This window comes from Lepisosteus platostomus, chromosome 26, assembly GCF_059453375.1.
Source record: "Lepisosteus platostomus isolate fLepPlt1 chromosome 26, fLepPlt1.hap1, whole genome shotgun sequence".
Taxonomy (NCBI): Eukaryota; Metazoa; Chordata; class Actinopteri; order Semionotiformes; family Lepisosteidae; genus Lepisosteus; species Lepisosteus platostomus.
The window spans coordinates 4,063,400-4,085,941 of NC_142636.1; the positions used below are offsets into that span (position 1 = coordinate 4,063,400).

Sequence of the window (22,542 nt, forward strand, 5' to 3'; positions counted from 1 at the left end):
CTCCTTTGTATCAGTGGTACAATTAACATATTGCATATTTTCAAATACACATTTTCATTCTCAACATAAAATTATTTAGGATTAAGGAATAAATCTCTCAAAGCTAACATCTGAATAATCAAATTTTATTATTGTTGTTTAATTACTTGTTTACATTCATTTTTGTACCCAGGAAGCTTAGACATGTATTAATTATACATAAGTTGTGAAATGTCCTCAAATACAGTAAATATAAGATAGAACAGTAACTTAATACTAATAATAATATTACCAGCACACAGGTAGTTACATATGTATGAATGCACTTATTTAGCGATAAGATTACATACCAGTACGCCTATGTACATGTCTGTAATGTGTTTTTATATAGGTAATAAACTGTGTATATGAAGTATGTTGGTTCTTAATAAATAAATGAGTAGTTACCTTTGAATAAGTAAGTGCTGTACACAAAAAATAGACAAGTCAGCATCTTCACGAGATTTTAAAAGACTTCCATCTCCTTTAAAAATAAAACGCAGAAAACTGTGTTGAGATTAAAGGAATCCCACTGCTATGCGTACAGAGCGCTCTTGAGTGTACAGTCAAACTGGCACAGGAAGCGCTATGAGGAGCTATCTAGTCGTGTTTAAGTATAGTTGACAGTATGTAAGTCATACTTGACCTACCTACTTGAACTAGTATGCAAGTCATTACTACTTTGACGTTAGAGGGTGAAGATCGCCTCTTTGGAACATCTATACTCATGGCTTCCTCACATCTGTAAGATTTCTTTGAATGACTTAAACCCACTTCATTTGCAAAAATGTGTCAATGTGTATGTGATGTCGAAGTAGTCCAGTTTTTCCATTTTTTTTTGTATAATAATTCAATTTAAATAAATATTGAGGTGAGAAAGAATGTATCTGAAAAAAATCAACATGTGCATTTAACTTTAAAGTTAACCTTAAAGTAATACAGTAATAAGAAGCAGTAGAAGCTAGAGGGTTGTAGCGGTAACAATAGCACGGTGAGTTTAAATAGGAATTGCTTGTACTCGATTGTACTTAAACTATTGCTTGTTGGTAGAAAAGCGCCTATTGGTAGAATCATTTCGTGCAGAAATTGATTCGTTTTGGGCTGATTTATCTTCACCGTTCACTTTTTGATTGCCTATACAAGCAGGTATAGTCTGTGGTTTTGGGCTATAGGGGGCCTTAATTTCAAATGCTTTTGTGAGCTGTTTTTTTTCTTTTACAACAAAGGGTTCGCAGCCGGGACAGGTTTCGAAAATAAAAAAATGCAGGTGAGTTTTTGCCGCTTCCGCTCCAGATTTGTGTGTGGGTAGGAGGCCACTATATCTTGTATTGTAAACCACAGCCGAAGCCTAAGAACCTTTAACCGGGCGTACATAGCATTTCTCAGAAACAAGCAAACAATATAGTGAACATCACCTTTACACTACCATCCTCCGGAAATTGCTTGAGAATATTTTTTCCATGCTATATTCAAAATGTTGCAGAAAACCCCGAAGAGACTTCAAAAGTCTCAAAAGGGCATAGTCTGAAATGTTTAGCTTTCCATCCATATTCAGCTGCCAACAATGTATGAAATACTTAATTTGACACCAGAAAATAAAATAAATGAGGATTAGGAATATTTGATAATTGTTAAAACGAGGGAGTAACCGATCTAATTCAATTTTCAAAATTATGCATTCGACTAAACAGATATTGTTGAATATCCTGTCCATGTTACACAATTCTTAACTCCGGACATTATATTTTGCCATTGTAAAGTACATCATGGCACAAACATGTTGCCGGAAACATTTTTTTCTGGCAAATATAGTTACAGTAGTTTGTAATTGCGTTATCGGAGTTATTTGCTATGATACACTGCTGTCTGTGAGTTACTATTTTCGAAACGCTGCATCTAATCTTAAGTTTAAGAAGGAGTTCATAAACATCCCATTAAATTGCATCTCAGGTACTGTATGTCACCGCTAAATACCTTAGGTATAAGTCTGACATTAGGATTCCACAGTTAATTTATAAATCCTTAAACCACATTTTAAAATGTATTAATCCTTAAAAATTAAAAATGTTTTGTCACTATACTGTACATCTGTACCTAAAATCAAACTATGGGATTAAAGACTTTAAATACTTGGATTTTTGGGGATTTTCCTTTTCATTAGTCCCACGTGTTAATTTATGAATAATTGCAATTCCCTTGTTGATGTTGTTATCCGAGATGTCTGTTGTATTTTGAATTGTTTCTTCTATTATATATCGTCTCTCATTAAAGCGAAATAAAAACGGTCTCAGTTGATTTTAGGCTTTGAAAAGTTTAAAAAAACTTTTCAAAAAGACATCTGTAATACACGGTGCTGTTATGGTGCAATTTAACAGTCCTGTAGTGCTGGCATTGGATCAGTGGATCATTTTTTCCCTTCAAGTTCCTTTGCTTTATATATAAAACTACCCATTGTAAAACAAAGAAAACAAAAACAGGGAATGGTTTTCTGTGCTGCCACATCATTTGCATACTGTACTGTACTTACATCTTTAATACCAGTATATACTAAGATAAACCAAGTGCCCCAGTGGCAAATTCAGAGCTTCTTTTTCTCTGCCATCAGATTCCTTACTCCTGATATTTTCATATTGAGTCAAACCGTGATCTTCACCAGGAATAAGCAGTTAGAAAAAGGATGGATGGATTTTGAGTCACATAGGGGTACACTGGAGGCCACGAGCCGTTCACAAAAACTCATCAGATGGGTAGATACGAGGCCGGGAAAGCACGCACACAGTATCTACAGTGGAGACAAAGGAAAATATTGTAATTCCATACAGTGTTGGACTCCTGGCAGAAAAACATGACACAGAGTATTGTCAAACGACTGAGTCGTTTAGCCACACACGAATCAAGCTTAAACAATTCGTAATGAGAAATTCTTGTTTCTTTCACTGTTGTATTTGGCACAGACCTTTTCCTCATAACCTATATTTATTGTCGTTATTGTGAACATTAATGCTAATTCACAGAATATTTTTTTATCGCGTTTAGAAAAACACAGCTAGATATTATTTATTTTTTTCTCGGTATAGAATTTGAAATATATCCCTACACGAATCTTTTTTTTTTCCTGAGATCAAAATGACTAGCGTTGGATGTCGGAATCAGGCAATGTTAAAGTGAGGATGAACAGCAATAATTCAAAATAACGTATTTAATGAATTGAGGACCTGGGACTTTTAAAAATTCTCTGTATACAATATTAATCTCTTTCACATCTATCTGTGTATGTCTTCCTCAAGTGTGATTTACTGTGGTCTGCTTTACACCAAATGTGCTCTTATGTTTGTCGAGCGCTTTTTCTTTGTAATCTGTAGCTGGGGAAGAAAAGTGATTTATAAAAGAGCGCACGGATGAGTATGGAATGAATTGTTGGAACTACGATAACTAAATTGTCCTTCAAGTAAAAAAAAACAACATAACCTGTAGTTCTATAATGCCATTACATTATACGAATATAAGGAAACACAAGAAATCTTGCAAATGTGCTGGGGGGAGTTACTATATAATAGTTTTATTGAGCGATTGTATATTCTCTTCTTTCGCTTGTTATGGTTGGCTCTTATTGGGTTGTTCCGATTCTCGCTGTTTATGGTGATTTAAAGCCGGAGGCTCTCCGAGAAGAGAGACCCGTGTTTGGGATTGTTGCTGGCCGGCATTTCTTTTTAACTGCGAACTTTGGAAGAATTGGATGGTTGTTGAATAAGGACGGGAAACATGTCGTATTGAACCTAATTTTCTTCCTAAATGGGAATATATTTAAAATGTTATTATATGCTGTCATATTTTGAAAGAAATATAATTCAAAATTCTGAGGTATACTGAGTGTAAAACAGAGTGTAGCAGTTTTAATTTTATATAATGCAATATTTCAATTATTGCAACACGTTTTCCGTAATATATAAACTTATAGTTAATATATTTTAGAATATTGGAATAATATACCGTTAAATAGTTTAGAAGATATAATTGAATACCTTGGAATATATATTTAAAGTATCTAAATTATTATTGCTGTCATGTATTGCAATATATTTAGCAAAGTAAACTAAATGTTAATATATTTTAAAATACTGTGTAGAATTTACTGCAATATATTTTAAAATATGTACATCTGTGTCAATTTTGTATATTGCAGTACCATGTACATATATTATGAAACATCACAAATTATAAAGGTTCTCACTGGCATGAAAACAATATGCTTCTAACCTGTACAGTATAATACAGTACTTTGTTTGCAATTTGTGATTAAAAGTTGGTCATGTTAAACATTTTATTCCAAAACTGGTTCATAAGAATATTATGACTGATATCTGTCTTGTATTTAGATAAATAAATTGTATCTATATAATTCTGTAACAGCAGAGTTATAACATCACAAGCAATTGAAAATATATACAGAAGCATACAGTAAATAATATTTTAGTGAACTTTAGAGTACATTTGAACATACAGTAGACCTACACTCTTACATTGACAAAATTATATAAATTACTGGTGAAAAACTAAAATGGATACTACAAAAGAATGTAAACTTTTTCACCTGTCCAAAATCTGCTTCCTTAACACTGGGTGCTCTTATATTTTTTTCAGTCGGTTTTTAGTTAAGATTTTAGCCTTACAAACTTATGGTTGCTTTATAAAAAAGGATTAACTTATGCCTAGCAATGCATGTCTTACTTACAGTATTGAGATATCAACACAGAGTCAGTATTGGTTGGCTTAAACAAACAACTTTTAGATAATTCCTCTGGTATTCAGTTAGTGCAGTTGAATTTCTTCCACCTGAAGGAACCTAAGCCTATTAGGAGTTAATGGTTTGAACCTCAAGAACTGTTTTATATGTGGAGGTGTAACTCATGTTTCCTACGCGTGATTTAGCAACATGAAAGGGAACAGGGGTTTTATTTGATTAGGGTCTTCGTTAATTGCCTACTGTCATTTCCTAACTCTCTTACCGTAATTACACCTTATACGGTAAAAAACTGATACTGACCAATCATAAATGTATGTTTTTGAAAGAAAATTTTTCTCATCCTCAAGAATAACAGCTTGTTGCTGTTCTTAGAAAAATGAGGGAGAGACATGATTAACCTGTTAACCTTGTCTGTCCTCCTTTCTTTATTATAATAAAGAAATCTCCAGCTTGATTTACCAGAGTGGTGTGGTGTACTGAGAAAATGAACAAGTAAAGGTTTATTCCATGCAGAAAAGAGAAGAAAAGAAACACAATGTTTTGTCTGTAAAGCCTTCTTTGAGTGTGAGAAAGGAAAGTCAACAGCTGATACACCATGGGAGAACAAGAGCCAGGAGTGGAGAGGAGGCGGGAGCAGAGGGGAAGGCAGAGTGTGCGCTCTGGTGGTGCGAAGTCGAGAGAGGTGAAGACAGGTATGAAGTCTAAAACTGCAAATGAATAGAGAAGATTAGAAGGAAACAAATCTGTCATTGAGAGAACAGAGAAGGTGTGATCCTACTTTCAGGATAATTTTGGTTTTGGATGTCTTTCTGCAAGAAGAGTTGAGAAACCCATCTTTGAGAACGCAGATGGAGAGATCAGTGTGATCATGGCCATTAGAGGTGAAATGAGAAACTATGGGCTTAGAGAAATGTTTGATCCTCACAGCCCTGACGTTCTCTGAAGTGGTCTCCCAGTCTCCTTCCTGTTTCCCCAATGTGTCACTTTTGTATATTGTAGTACTATATACTGTAGCTGGGCATTTGCTGCAAGAGATGCAGTAAATAAGGTTGCTGGAGGTACAAGATGTCATCTGAGTGATCCAGAATTGTCCTGAGGGGCCTTGAATAAGCGTGGTATTGGATATATATATATACTGTATCTATAGAAAGTCTACACCCCCTTGGACTTTTTCACATTTTAATGTGTTACAGCATGGAACCATGATGTATTTAATGTCTGGATTTTTTTTACTTTGACATTATAGAGTACTTTGTGTTGATGAGTGGCAATAAGTCTCAGTTAAATAGATTATGGTTCCATGCTGTAACACAATCAAATGTGAAAAAGTCCAAGGGGATGTAGCCTTTATATAGGCACTGCATTTGGAGGTGATGCAGCAAGTTTTGTTGTAGGGGAAAATGTCTGGTGTGGATGATTGCTGAGGGCGGTCAAGGGAGCTGTGTAAAGAAGGTTACGCAGATTAGGTGGTCAGCGATATGAGATGATGGGGCGGACAGAAAAAAGGGTACTGGTGGAGGGATCATCCTGTAAGATGGGGAAGTTGTCGTTAATGGTCCTGGGACAGAAAGGGTGTTAGGGTGGTAGGAAAGCACCTAAGGAATGCAGTTGTGATGCCGGGAGCTCCTGATTAAGTTGTTGATCCGAGAGCTGTTTTTGGCTCGGGTGAGGTCCAGAGATCTCACATGATGAGCCCTTGCATGAACTCTCAGCATAGTGGATCAAAAACATCACAGGGGGAGATGTGTACATACTCCATTGTCAATGCCACATCTCGCCACACTATACATACTATTGCTCCCTTGTGATCGGGAACAGTATCAATATGGGCAATGGATCAACAATAGTTGTATCAGGTAAGATCACAAAACTAAAGGAAAAATGTTGCTACTCAATGCAAATCCCCAATCATTTTGATTACTTGGCAGTTCAAAACTGTATCCCATCATCCAAAACTTGAAATAGTGTAGTTTATGCATTCACTGTGTAGAGTAGTCCTAGTTAAGTGCAGTATATGACTTACTTTGCACTTTGCAGATTTGCGTAGATTTTAACAGTTAATAGAATATTACAATTCTAAGAATAATTATTTCACTCTGTACTATATTTTGGAAGGTTCACAACATGGTGACCCATTCATTATCTTATAAGACTGTAGTTGCATTTTAATCAATGGAAAGATTGCTATAGTTGTAACCAGATCGCATCAAGACACGTGAGTTAAGGTTATTGGCGTTTCCCCTGGTAGGTCAGTTGGCTTCTGTGAAAACTAGTCCTGGTGTGAATTTGTGCATGTGTATGTCTGCTCCTGTTGATTGCACCTGTTGATTGCCAGGCAAAGCTCCAGTTCCCCCCAACCATGTATCAGATAAAGTGATTAGAAAATAGATGGATGAAAAGCTATCTAAATGTTTAAATTACAACTCAGATGTGTTAATTAATTCATTATTTTGTAATAATATGTAATAATATAATATTTCATTATAAGGTACAGGATGTCAGTTTTTTGGAAAAACGTACAGTATTTTGGAAAAGGTGGAATTAATAATTTTTATACAATTCATAATTGTTATACAATCTCATCCTTGCATTATCAACTAACTAGGCAGCACTTTACTTTTCAAAATATTCTATGCATATTAATGAGTAGTAAAACTGAAATATGTAATATTTTCTAATTAACTATTCAACATTCTACGAAGCTGAAAGTGTCTTTCAAGTTAGAGATCAGGGTTGTTTAAAATTAACAATGATGTTCTCCTCCAGTCCTTTTATACAGTACATACTGTAGATTTGACCAACTTTGACAAACTGACAATGTGTATATCATTCAAATAAACAAGTAATAGGTTTATTCCATGTTTTCTTTCTTATTTTTTTCAGCATTAAATAAACCTATTACTTGTTCCTTTGCAGCCTATGCTGACGCAGCTACCTACTTGAACTACTGAGAAAATGGTCTAACATACCTTATGGTATCTTTGAAACCTTGTTGTTTGTTGTAATTGAGTTTTCAATTCAGAAGTGTAACAATTATAAATGTACTTCCTACTACCCAAAGCTAGAACACTCAGTATATCCTCCAATTTAAATGGATTATGTGACAACCTTATTAAAAAAGTCACTTACTTTTCCTAATCTTAAATTATTCTGACTACATCAGTATTATAGTATATTGTATATAACAAGAGCACCTAAAGAAGGCTCCACAGCCAAACGTAGTGTTTCGTTTCTTCTCTTTTCAGCATGGTATAAACCTTCACTTGTTCCTTTGCAGCTTGCGCATACTGATGCAGCTACAGTACTTTCTTGAACTACTTGTATATGACAAACCGCAAATAGAATTTGGAAAATCAAAGCAAAACAAAAAACCCAGTGGTTGGATTAAATCCAGATACTCTGAATCACATCACTTCATCAAGCTAACTGATTTTTTCCATTTATAGTCTTCCCAATATCTCCTCATTTAGTGCCAGGAAAATTATTATTTCAAAATTTCAAAAAGTACCCAGCAAAAATTACAAATTTCACTTCCTTTTCCCACTACTTAAATTTTTCAATGTATGGAAATTGTTTGTATTATAATTATTGTATTTTGAATTCAGTGTTGAAGTTATCATCTACTGTTTCTTTGAAAATAACAGCCAAACATCATAGCACCACATCTGTTAAGATGCTAGCTCTCCTGATAGGCCTGGAAATAGAATATCAATACTTGTAGGCCAGCATCATCAACACAAGACAGAATTAGAAAATATAAAATACTTTCCCACTAAATAAAACAACAGTAGATTCTTCTTTGGAGTAACAGCAAAAAGTTTTATTATATTGAATTATATTCAGTTACTACAGTTGGATACAAAAAATAAAATGAAAATGAGACTTTGATGCATTTACTGTACTATTTGTCAGGAACTGTGAATACAGAAGAAGAAATATTGCAAGGAGATGAGAAAAGAAAAGAAAAAAAAGATTCTTCTCAGATGAGCTTGAGATGAGATGAGCGATGAGATGACTTCTGAAGACACTGGAACAGGCTGTATTATGTTTGTGAATGGTTCATGTGTAGTCTTTCTCACTTTTTAAGTTAAATTATTTCTAAATCCTACTGAAACATCACAGCTGTCCTTCGCCCATGAGAGTCAAGTTCCAAGCTGGCATACTGTACCTCCTATCAGAGAAACAAATAGTCTTATTAACAACTTGAAAAACTCCTGTCAAAAAGGGTTAAGCTGTTTCTAACAGCTTCAAATTTGTTTTTTTATGCAGAGGCAATGAATTTCAGGATACTATCTCCAACTTCCCCAAGTTGCTGACACAGAAATGCAGGATCTATGAAGTAACAGCTTTCTTTTAAACTGTATTGTAATCATTTGCTTTCTCCAGTCAAGCTGTATATCAAAAAGGTGTTACTATTGAATATATTACATTTAATTAGAAAGATAATTATAAAGTACAACATACTGATACTGAGTTTATTCCACGTCTGGCTTCTTTCTCTTGAAGCCCTGTAAGAAATTTTCAGATTGCAGTGCAAAATAAAGTAGTAGCAAAAAATACATGCAACAGAAAATTCAAGTTTTATGCTACTTCATCAACTCCCGCTGCATTTGTTTGAGCCAATCTCACAGAATTTATTCTATCTACACATCTGAGCTGAAAATTAACAGAACGAAAGTGCTCACCCTGAGACAAAAAGACCTTACACTCCCAGAAAATTACGAAGTCAAAATTCAAAAGAAAAATTATACCTTTTCTCTTACATGTTATCCTCTTACAGCATGACATACAGTATACAGTAGACCCACAATGTTGCAAATGACAAATATTACCAAAAACACCAATGAAGTATTTAAATCTGAAGTCATTACAGACTTCTGTAATCATACAAAATTACATTTCATCCTTTGCTGTTCCTACTGTATATGAAATGTAATGATATTGATAATATGAGAAGAAATGTGCAATATTTTTTTCTTACAAATGTACATTTCCTAAGAGATAAAACTGAAGAAAAAAACAAAAACAAATTCATGTTTCTCATCTCTGACTCAAAAAGGTACTATGCAGTATGTCTTTTAGGGCAAAATTTTATGCAGTAATTGATTAGCATAACTCAAGTTCTGCATAATGCTTTCACACATGTTAAAGCAGTATACATTTTTATAATGTACAATGGGCTTCAATAATTTATATTTTGTCTACATAAATTAATAAATGTTATACAGAATTAAGCTATGAATAAGCAGTGACTCAATACAATTTGATAGGTAAATGTAGCCTACCTAAAGATTTTTTTCTGTGTGCTGTCATTGTTTTTATTTCATCCCTAGGACATGAAGATGAAGACAATGTTATTATTAAAGTGGACTTCATTGATTAATCTGTGATAGAAATAACTCAGTCATAAAGTTTTGAACAAAAACTTAATAATATAATACTGTATAACTATTCAAATTAATTAAAGAATGGAAAAAAATAGTAGACGCACCATTCTTTCACCCTGTGGTTTTTACTCCAATCTGCACAAAACAAGCAGCAGAAAAACAGTTACATGGCTTAGTGACAAGTTCCAGATAGAAATAATATAGCTCTTAGAAGAAGGCTTTTACCTTGAAATAAACAAATGATGTTAAGAAGAACCAAAATGATTGCTGCTACTGCCACAGTCACAGTTGTGTAGAGAAGTATCAAACATGTTCCACTTCTCCCTGAGATAAATGTGACAAAAACAAGTTTGCAAATAAAACTAAAATCGAATTGCTGCAGAAAAGAGTTGCACTGTAACAGCGAGATTCTCTAAATAAAACACATAAAAAACTAAGTCTGGAAGATTTCTTATTATTTTTCATATCATTGGTATATACAGTAAAATGCATTGCCTACCTATATGCATTACATTTAAAAATAGAATGACAGCAATTTTGCTTTGTTAGTTAAGTTTCACATATACAGCAAATTTTAATTTTATGTCCCTATTCAAAAACAAATTGTAAGGGTTCAATGACTTCCATTTTCTGTTCCTACAGTAGGAGGTTAAAACAAATGGTTTAAAACAAGTGCTTGTCTAAATATTTATGTACTAAAATCTAGAACATTTAAGAAATGAAAACTCTATTAAGGAAACCACAAAGGACTGGTGAAGACTATAATTTAAGCATGGATGCTCACCATTGTACTGCACTGTTTTGGTGAAGTTTCTCCCATTCTCAGTCTCTACCACACAGGTGCATGGGGCCCCACTGGCCCATATCTCAGAAGAAATAAGGATCTAGTTTCGAGTGAATTCTGTTTTTCTGTCAAGTTCAGCAGCCTGGTCCTTATTTTCCCATCCAGAGTCAGTGAAGCCACTCTGATAATTGCCAGATATGAGCCAGTACACATGGGCTTGTGTTGGAATGACCCCAAAGACCAGACACATTAGAGTAACATTGGTCTGGTCATTGTCTGATGGTGACAGGATTTCAATGGAAAAAGGCTCCAATACATTTTCTGCACATTTAAAAAGGGTGGGAAAAAGATAGTGAGTGAAAGAGTACATTTCTCTAAAGGTAGCAGTTTAGAAAGGTAGCATACAGTATATAAATAAAACCATTTAACGATCTACAGAAGGCTAAAAAAATCAAATAAATAAGGCTAAATTGTAACAAAATGTTGCAAATAAGGAGTTGACATTAACCCCCATCTTAATTGCATGGTTATTTAGTGGCTAAGTGACCCTGTGTCTTGTTTTCAGTATTGAGTATACATTTGTCCACTGAATTAATGCCTTCAGTAACCCATTGGATTGTATATTGTATAAAATTTTATTTTATATATGCTTTATAATAAAATCTCTTCTCTAAGTCTCTTTGAATAAAAAAATTTAGGTCCTTTAACATGTAATTAATCTCCTGAGACTATCAATCATCTTGCTGGTGATCTCTGAACTCTAATACTACTGTTGCGGTGCAGTGAGCAAAACTCAGAAAATATTGCAAGTGTATTGCAAAATACACACTTTTTGCTACAGTATATACCCAGGCCATAATTACTTTTTATTGCTTTTCTTCATCATTCTTCATAAAGAAGAATCTATATGAACCCATAGATTTTATCGAAACACCGAAATTACTTTTACGTATAGCATACTGCAGTGCATAAATTATGCATATGTTGCTGTGTCCTGTCTGAATTAGTTTATATTAATCAATCAGTTAGTTTATCAATTAATTTACACTTATTAAATTGAATTTGTTAAGTGCCTGCCCACTCCATGATTTTAAAGCGTTTGTATTTCTCTTTCCACTGTTTCTATGTTTGCATTCCCCCAGTTGTGCATCATGTGCAATTTAATCAATTTCACTAGCTTGCTAATCATACTAGAATAATAATATTGATCTTGATTTTAAGAATGGTCCTAAAATGAATTCCTACATTACAACACTGCTAACTCCTGCTCAATTAGCATTCAAACATAAGAACAGTTACAACCAAGAGGAATATATTCATCCCATTAAGCCTGATCACCACTTGTAAAGAAATGTATTGTATTGTTCTCTGTTTTAATGTGGTTTCAATGCCTTTTACTATTTTGAATACATATTATGATGTTATAGTCTTATTATCACATACAGTAGTCTTCTCTGTTAAAGACTAAAAACCATTCAGTGCCTTCAGCATGTAGGGCCGTGTCCACAAGGCCATATCCCAATATAACGTTTTGGCCGTGGAGCCTTCTTCAGGTGACACCTGAAGAACGCTCCACGGCCGAAACGTTGTGTTTTTTCTCTCTTTTTTTCAGTATGGAATAAACCTATTACTTGTTCCTTTGGAGACTATGCATGCTGACGTAGCTACCCACCTGAACTACATATCCCAATATGCACACTTGCAGTCTTGTGCCCTTCACATACATGTTCCTTACATGTACAGGTGTTCAGGGGCTTAGGGTGTTTAAGTCTAAATATGACACTTTTTAAATCTATGTTTCACAAGGGCATTCATGAGCATTCCCAATGCGCCCTTTATGTGCCTTTCTCGGTTCTGTGAAGTTGGCACCCAAACAAACAATATAAATGATGAAAATCACCACATTTGTTAGTGCTCCATTTGTGCCAATTTGTGTAATTGAAAGTAGTGTTTATGCTGTTTTGTGCTCACAGAAGTGAGGACTTGGAGGAAGGGCTTATGGCTCAGTGAGGGATTTGGGGCAAGGGCTAGTACTGTGTAGTGTAGTACATTCCCTTAAGCCCCATTATGTAACTGGATTCTCTTCTTGGACTGATTCCAGAATTACAATATCTGTTCTGTAAAATGGTGACCACAATTGTACACAAAATCCTAAAAGATGCCTGTCTAGTGCACTATAGAATGTGACACAACATCTCTTTAAATTAAATGGTACTGTATATCCTAACATTTTGTTCACCTTTTTATTGAATCACCGTGTTGTCTTATGTACAGTAAATTATTTAAATAATTTTTAAACATAAACTTGTTCTTTTCATAAGCAGTCTCTTCTACCTCAGTCTTTGCCATTTAGTATTTATAGCGCATCGTTTTGGACCTCGGTAAAGTTAGCTTGAAGTTCGAAAAGGATTTTGGGACGCCTGTAGCGTTTTCATGAAACCTCCTAAAAGTAACGAAAACATTTGTTTTGTGTATAAAGTACATTGTGAATGTTATCACAGCCTTCACTTTGTCATTTTTACGCCATTTTCTTTTACCACACACAAATATTCTTATGTCCATATCTTTGCAAGGGAAAAACAGAAAGACTTCAAACCAAACGCATTTTAAAGACCTCGACTTGTGATAATTTTCACAACCTCTATATAAAACTATCAGTGAGGTAATTATCTTTTTGTAAACCTCAGGTTTTTCACCGATGCGTAATTACGCACTAACTGCAACACGGCTGGACCGCTGTGTACCTACTGTACGCACAGGGGTAAAGTTAGCTTGAAGTTCGAAAACGATTTTGGCACGCCTGTAGCGTTTACAGAAAACCTCTTAGAGTTGCGATAATACTTGCTTTGTGTATAAAATACATTGTGAATGCTTTCTCAGCCTTTACTTTTTCGTTTCTATTACATTTTTTGGACCAAGCACGAATATTCTTTTGTCCATATCTTCGCAATGGAAGTAAAGAACGCCTTCAAACCAAATGCATTTTAAAGACCACGACTTGTGGATATTTCCACAGCCTCAACATCAAACTATCAGTGAGGTAATTATCTTTTTTTAAACCTCCGTTTATTCATCGATGCGTAATTACGCACTAACTGGAACCCGGGGGACCGCTGTGTACACAAGTTTACAATGCGAGAAATACTGTTCAATACGGCTTCATGCGAAAAACCCGTATATGACCAAAGGCAGCAGAATAGCACAGTCTCCAATTACTCAGACTGTAAGCACGGGAATAAAGCTTTGTTTGATTTCTCAAACCCTTCCTTTACGTCCTGTTTTCATTCAGGTAAGGGTCAACTATATTCACAATACTACTGACAGCAGGAAGATTAAAATATTCTTTACTCAGCAGCTTATTAAAAACAGCTCCCATGATGTTTAAACCAAATTTTTACACAGAACACTGACACAGCTTTGCGTTCTGAATCTCTTTTTCTCGTGCTTTTATTTAATGTGGCACAATGCACTGGGATAGGGGTATTCTGTTCACAAACCAATAGCATTTAAACCACAGCACCCACAATGCTGCAAGTAAGTGTTTTGCACACTAAGCAGGTCCTCTGACTTTTCCCAGCTTTGTTTTGGGTTGTGGAACCTTTCTTTATTTTTTTATGATTTTTTGAAGATAACACTACAGGTTATACACTGGGATAGGTGGGTCGTCTTCATTGGCTCAATAGCATTTCAGGCACAACAGCTACACTGCTGAAACCAAGTGTTTTACACACCAGACAGCCCCCCTAACCTTATACAACCTTGCTGTGGCTATGGCCCCTTTCTTTTTTTTTTAATTATTTTTTCAATATGGCACCATTAGACAAGCGGTACATGGGGATAGGGGGTGCTATTCACGAGTCAATAGCTCTTCAAGCACAACAGCCACAGTGCTGCAACCAGGTGTTTTACACACCACACAGCTCCCCTAACCTTATACAACCTTGCTTAGAGTTGTGGAACATTTCTTTATTTTTTATGATTTTTTTACTGTAATCAAGTGTTGTGCTCACTAGGCAGGCCTCCTGACCTTTCACAGTCATGCTTTGTTGTGTGAAACTTTAATTCTCTTTTTAGGATTTTTTTAACATGGCAACTTCCACCGAGATGGGTGGGGGGGTGCTCTTCAATAGCTTTTTCATCTATACACACAAACGGATGTAACCAAGACACTCAGAACCAACAGAATCAACCTGAACTCATAGAAAAATAAGAATGCCCCCGAGACACCTGCACCCCCCTCCTGGACCACTCTGGTATCAACACTCCCAAACCCATCCATACCAGCTAACAAGACTCAGAATCGGTGCAACCCTCCAACCTGGACCAAGAACAGGATGGAACTAGGACCTGCACTACACTACGTACACAAGTTTATATTTTTTGGCTGAAGATGAAAATGTCTAACATAGATTGTTTTGGTTCTAGCAAACAATAATAATAGTTGTTAAAATCCAAACACACATAATGAGATCACTCTCTGTCAGTATGTGTAACATTCTGGGTCTGGGCTCCTCTGTATTGGGCTGAAGAGAGTTCAACAACATTATTAAATGCACTGACATCATAATCTGACAAGAGACATTGTATAGGGGAGACTTGACCACCCACTGTCCCCCTGGTATCGTGAAGCTCATTGTCCTTTAGCTTACCAAAACCAGACTCACTTGGGACTCCGGGGGGATCGGTGTATGCAAAATATGAATTCCTAATGCAAGAAATTGTATATGGTCAATATAGTGATCATATCTTATCAGCAGATGGTAATCTCCAAGGAACAAGTAATAGGTTTATTCCATGCTAAAAAGAGAAGCCCCAAGTTACACACAAGCAGCCCTCCTCACCTTTCACAGCATTGGTTTGGGTTGCTAAACTTTTCTTTATTTGTTTATGATTTTTTTCCAATACGGCAATATTAGACAGGCACTACATGGGGATAGGGGGTGCTCTTCACAAGTCAATAGCTTTTCAAGCACAACATTAACAAATCTGTAACTAAGTGTTTTACACACTAGGCAGGCCCTCTAATCTTTCACTGTCATTTCACCCTGCGGTCCAGGTGGGTCCTAATGCCCCAGTATAGTGACGGGGACACTATACTGTAAATAAGCCCCGTCTTTCGGATGAGACGTAAAACCAAGGTCCTGACTCACTCTGGTCATTAAAAATCCCAGGGTGTTTTTCAAAAAGAGTAGGGATGTAACCCAGGCGTCCTGGCCAAATTTCCCATACGCGCCGGTTGGAGTATTTCTCGGTCGCAGTTAAGGCAACGTCAGCTCAAAGATTTGGTTCAAACCACCAAATGGAGACTGGTGTGCCGATAAGCGGATGCGGGATTAACGCTAGGAAAGAGAGAGAGAGTTGACCCTTACCTGAATGAAAACAGGAAATAAAGAAAGGGTTTCAGAAATAAAAAAAGCTTTATTCCCGTTATTTTAGTCTGGGTAATTGGAGACTGTGCTGTTCTGCTTCCTATGGTAATATACGGGTTTTTCGCATGAAACTCTATTGAGCAGTATTTCAGTCATTGGGAACGTATTGTAGCGATCTCGGGTTCACGTGGGTATGCGCACTCACTGCTGCCGCCTTAGTGAAATGTCCAGTCAGCTCGGCGGCTGCGGTCCCTGCTATTCACAGGGAAGGGCGGTGACAAGACTGCTCGAACAACGTGCAAAGGCGGCAGTTACAGTATGCATACAGCGGTCCCCAGTGTTCCAGATGGTGCGTAATTGCACATCAATCAAAACCCTGAGTGTCAGAAAAGAATAATTAGCTCACTGATACGTTTATGGAGGGGTTGGGAAAATTTTCACAAGTCGTGATCTTTAAAATGCATTTGTTTGAAGGCATTCTGTGTTTCCCTTGCGAAGATACAGACACAAGAATATTTGTGCGTGGTAAAAAAAAAGTAATAAAAACGACAAAGTGAAGGCTGTGAAAACATTCACAATTTACTTTATACACAAAGCAAGTGTTCCCGCAACTCTAAGAGGTTTCGTAAAAACACTACAGGCGTGCCAAAATCGTTTTCAAACTTCAAGCTAACTTTACCCCAGTGAGATGACACGGCTCTAAACGCATGTTCTTCTTGATGTGAACCTGTCAAGTAATCGTAAATGTATTTCGTTCAATGTTTAAAGAGTTTAAAAACCCATGTACAGAACATGTTTCTGCAGTTTCACCTGTACTATCTTTGTATACTATACATGAAGTAGAGCACAGTGTCAGTGAGTTTTACTGGGTTAAACGCGTTTGTCGCCGCTTCTTTTACAAGTGACACGGCTTTCCAAACATACAGTATGTTCTTTTTGATGTGAAGCTGCTGAAACATGCACTGTACATGGGTTTTTGCTGACTCTTTAAACATTGAATGGAATGCTTTTATGATCACTTGACAGTCAGACTTAGTACTTATTGCGGTAGTAGTTCAGGTGGGTAGCTGCGTCAGCATGCGTAGGCTGCAAAGGAACAAGTAATAGGTTTATTCCATGCTGAAAAAAAGAAGAAAGAGAACACAACGTTTCGGCCGTAGAGCCTTCTTCAGGTGTGAGAGAGACAGGGCAGTAGGCAAAGGTAAAGTAGCGGGAGAACAAAGGTTGGGAGGAAGGATGAGTGAGAGGCGGGAGCAGGGGACGGATACTTATTGTTGGCTTACTGTTACTGTTATTGCTGGTCAATCGTTAAATTTTTAAGCACAAAAAACACAAAAGCTTTTAGACTACAATATGCTGAAATCAAATGCATTAGAATTTGGAATTACACAGCAAAATGCGGTAAAAGTGTATTTCGAAGGGAAAATAAACAGTACGTGTACAGTATGTCTGTTTGCAAGGATGTGAATGTAAAGAGATAGGGTAATGTCAAACAAACAGAAGAATCCCAATACAGCACACAACCCGTTATACAGTTTGTACATTGTTGGCTTGTCGTTTACTGTTACTTACAATACGAGTTGGTAAAAGTCTTACTATCAAGTCATCGTAAATGTATTCTGTTCAATGTTTAAAGAGTAGGCAAAAACCTACTGTACGTACAGGCCATGTTTCTCCATGGCTTCGCATCAAGAAGACCATACATTTGGAAAGCTGTGTCATTTCTACTTGTCACAGAAATGGCTTGAACTTGAACTTTATCTCCATATGTAACCGGCACATGTACTGGTACAATTCTTACTTACATAAAGTCTCTCGATTGTAAAAAACAAAAACAAAAAAACAATACAACCTGGGAATGCTTACTGACACGGAGTTGTACTTCATTAAATACAAAAAACAGAACACGTGCTCCTTTAGATTATTTTTTTCCAAAAAACAGGAGTGTGACAACATTGTACTGTTGGTAAAGTCAAAGCTACTTTGCACGGGACAATATTATTGCACATACAGTACAATGCAATAAACAGTATTAATATAGTAGGCAACATTGTTCACAATTGTGTTTAAACATTAGAATTTTCTCATATAAATGCGATAATTTTGTCGTATAAACGAGACACCTTTATCATATAAATGAGATACTTGTATAAACAAGTTTTTTTTTCTTTGTGCCTCTAATAAGCTTCCATACAAAACACTACACAAAAGCCTGCACTTGTTCAGATTTAATCTGTATCTCTGCTGGATTCAGATGCTCCTTTTTAATGCTTTGTTGTTTCCTCATTGTAATGCAATGTAGATCCATTTTTGCAATATATACAGTATAAGGTACATTTAATGACCATACTCAGGTGAGTGCTATTTCCAGTTCCCATAACAACGTAGACAGAGGGAAATCGGCAAATTAATCACTCAATTTGCCTGTTCCTGTGACAGCATGTTCAAGCAGGATGTCTCTGCCTCAAGGCCTGATTTTAATGACAGTCAGCAGATTAAAGGGAATATATTTATTCCCATTTTGCTGACATTGGGGCATTCAGTTTCTCTCCTGTGCTTTGTATTTATATTCCCGCTTGACACACCAGGTCTTTGTTTCCCAACCATGATTCCTGGGTGTGGCTTTGCTTAGTCTTCCTGTGTTTGACCTGGACTGTCTGACTCTGGTAAACATTTCTATTCTTTGGACCTCTCGCTATTTCACTATTACCTTTGGATTTTCCTTTTTGTACTTTTGTCATCATTTCCATGGTGCACTTGCACAAGAAGCCTGGCTCCAACACGGACCACTGGCCCCTTCAGGTGCATTTGGTAGTCCATTACGGTACTAGCTAAAAATGTTGTTCACAATTTGACATCAATTGAACAAATCAGTCCATGTTCTGAATTTGTTGCCATCCGGTGTGGCAGGAGGTAGCATTCTTCATTTTAGATGTCAACTGAAGTCATTTCTATAATGCCATTAAAGATACCTGGCATTATTTATAAAGGTTTGTGGGGGATTAAACCTAGTATTTTTTATAAATGTAGGCCAGATTCTGCAGGCTCAAGGTGATTTTATCTAAGCCAGTTTGACATCTTATCAGAAGAATGGTTTCTCCTGCCACAGTGTGGCTCAATGGATTGAGAATGTAGACTCATTTGTTCAACAGATTTCAAAATGAGAACAAAGAAAATATATAGTAAGGCACTAGAGATTAAATGGATCTACAGCTATAAAGAAATGGGTAAAAAACAAAAAAATAAACAGGAGCAACTGAATTCAGCAGAGAAAAAGTTAATGTCTGGACAGGAGAAAATACAAAACCAAATCCATCTAGGTTATTGTTTTTCAGGTCATATGACAAAAGGTCTCAGGTCAGTGGTTGTTAATGTTATGCTAAATATAACAATAAGTGTGTAAATGTATTTGAATAATAGTTCAAGTAGAGAGCTGCGTCAGCATGCATAGGCTGCAAAGGAACAAGTAATAGGTTTATTTAATGCTGAAAAAAATAAGAAAGAAAACATGGAATAAACCTATTACTTGTTTATTTGAATAATATACACGTTGTCAGTTTGTCAAAGTTGGTCAAATCTACAGTATGTACTGTATAAAAGGACTGGAGGAGAACATCATTGTTAATTTTGAACAACCCTAATCTCTAACTTGAAAGACACTTTCAGCTTCGTAGAATGTTGAATAGTTAATTAGAAAATATTACATATTTCAGTTTTACTACTCATTAATATGCATAGAATATTTTGAAAAGTAAAGTGCTGCCTAGTTAGTTGATAATGCAAGGATGAGATTGTATAAAAATTATGAATTGTGTAAAAATTATTAATTCCACCTTTTCCAAAATACTGTACGTTTTTCCAAAAAACTGACATACTGTACCTTATAATGAAATATTATATTATTACATATTATTACAAAATAATGAATTAATTAACACATCTGAGTTGTAATTTAAACATTTAGATAGCTTTTCATCCATCTATTTTCTAATCACTTTATCCGATACATGGTTGGGGGGAACTGGAGCTTTGCCTGGCAATCAACAGGCGCAATCAACAGGAGCAGAATTTTCACAGAAGCCAACTGACCTACCAGGGGAAAAGCCAATAACCTTATCTCACGTGTCTTGATGCGATCTGGTTACAACTATAGCAATCTTTCCATTGATTAAAATGCAACTACAGTCTTATAAGATAATGAATGGGTCACCGTGTTCTGAACCTTCCAAAATATATTACAGAGTGAAATAATTATTCTTAGAATTGTAATATTCTATTAACTGTTAAAATCTACGCAAATCTGCAAAGTGCAAAGTAAGTCATATACTGCACTTAACTAGGACTACTCTACACAGTGAATGCATAAACCACACTATTTCAAGTTTTGAATGAAGGGATACAGTGTTGAACTGCCAAGTAATCGAAATGATTGGGGATTTGCATTGAGTAGCAACATTTTTCCTTTAGTTTTGTGATCTTACCTGATACAACTATTGTTGATCCATTGCCCATATTGATACTGTTCCCGATCACAAGGGAGCAATAGTATGTCCCAGTGTGGTGAGATGTGGCATTGACAATGGAGTATGTACACATCTCCCCCTGTGATGTTTTTGATCCACTATGCTGAGAGTTCATGCAAGGGCTCATGATGCGAGATCTCTGGTCCATTTTCAGCCAAGCTATAGCGTAGCAATATTCACCTGGATTCACATAACATTGCAGACTGATGCTGCTCCCAACTTGCACTTTCACAAATGGAGGGAATTGGGATACCAAAGCCTGTGCAGCTGTTGAAAATATACAATAGAAATACTTTAGTAACAACAAAAAATCTAAAATAGTAATTCTAATAGCATCATGCAGTACAGACATCCTCACAAGTTCTGTAAAAATTTTAACCAAAATTGATAAATATTTGTACAATGTATTATCACTGTTCTATACAACATGAGTGATTATTTTCCAAAGAAATATAGCTGAAGTTTGTAATTAATGTGTCCCTCGTGTTTGATGAAGAGCCATTTCTTCTTGCAATGTACTGTAGTAATGTTAATTACTGATGCAAATCTACATAATTTGTTAATGTGCACAATATAGATCTGTATACATCTTGTCAGGTATATTAATCTCCTTTGTATCAGTGGTACAATTAACATATTGCATATTTTCAAATACACATTTTCATTCTCAACATAAAATTATTTAGGATTAAGGAATAAATCTCTCAAAGCTAACATCTGAATAATCAAATTTTATTATTGTTGTTTAATTACTTGTTTACATTCATTTTTGTACCCAGGAAGCTTAGACATGTATTAATTATACATAAGTTGTGAAATGTCCTCAAATACAGTAAATATAAGATAGAACAGTAACTTAATACTAATAATAATATTACCAGCACACAGGTAGTTACATATGTATGAATGCACTTATTTAGCGATAAGATTACATACCAGTACGCCTATGTACATGTCTGTAATGTGTTTTTATATAGGTAATAAACTGTGTATATGAAGTATGTTGGTTCTTAATAAATAAATGAGTAGTTACCTTTGAATAAGTAAGTGCTGTACACAAAAAATAGACAAGTCAGCATCTTCACGAGATTTTAAAAGACTTCCATCTCCTTTAAAAATAAAACGCAGAAAACTGTGTTGAGATTAAAGGAATCCCACTGCTATGCGTACAGAGCGCTCTTGAGTGTACAGTCAAACTGGCACAGGAAGCGCTATGAGGAGCTATCTAGTCGTGTTTAAGTATAGTTGACAGTATGTAAGTCATACTTGACCTACCTACTTGAACTAGTATGCAAGTCATTACTACTTTGACGTTAGAGGGTGAAGATCGCCTCTTTGGAACATCTATACTCATGGCTTCTTCACATCTGTAAGATTTCTTTGAATGACTTAAACCCACTTCATTTGCAAAAATGTGTCAATGTGTATGTGATGTCGAAGTAGTCCAGTTTTTCCATTTTTTTTGTATAATAATTCAATTTAAATAAATATTGAGGTGAGAAAGAATGTATCTGAAAAAAATCAACATTTGCATTTAACTTTAAAGTTAACCTTAAAGTAATACAGTAATAAGAAGCAGTAGAAGCTAGAGGGTTGTAGCGGTAACAATAGCACGGTGAGTTTAAATAGGAATTGCTTGTACTCGATTGTACTTAAACTATTGCTTGTTGGTAGAAAAGCGCCTATTGGTAGAATCATTTCGTGCAGAAATTGATTC

The 22,542-nt window shown here is 35.6% G+C and overlaps 2 long non-coding RNA genes across 7 annotated transcripts in view; one reads left to right on the top strand and one right to left on the bottom strand.

Moving 5' to 3' along the window:
- Nucleotides 1-22,542, bottom strand: part of LOC148639731 (uncharacterized) — a 39,213-nt gene that overhangs the window by 12,879 nt on the left and 3,792 nt on the right. For 2 of the 6 annotated variants that reach the window (XR_015930684.1, XR_015930683.1), the window contains exons 3-6: nucleotides 21,859-21,934; nucleotides 21,006-21,092; nucleotides 2,546-2,800; nucleotides 427-502 (exon numbers count right to left, since the gene is read on the bottom strand). This is a non-coding gene — a long non-coding RNA (uncharacterized LOC148639731). Of the gene's footprint in view, nucleotides 1-426; nucleotides 503-2,545; nucleotides 2,801-4,609; nucleotides 4,894-8,554; nucleotides 8,934-9,226; nucleotides 9,271-10,047; nucleotides 10,092-10,253; nucleotides 10,285-10,374; nucleotides 10,474-10,933; nucleotides 11,255-20,783; nucleotides 21,093-21,858; nucleotides 22,134-22,542 lie in introns of those variants that run through there. The other 4 variants (XR_015930685.1, XR_015930682.1, XR_015930687.1 and 1 more) reach the window with 4 other exon arrangements.
- Nucleotides 631-10,586, top strand: LOC148639733 (uncharacterized). Its single transcript, XR_015930688.1, has 3 exons — nucleotides 631-762; nucleotides 1,245-1,285; nucleotides 8,675-10,586. It is a non-coding gene; the product is annotated as an uncharacterized LOC148639733 (long non-coding RNA).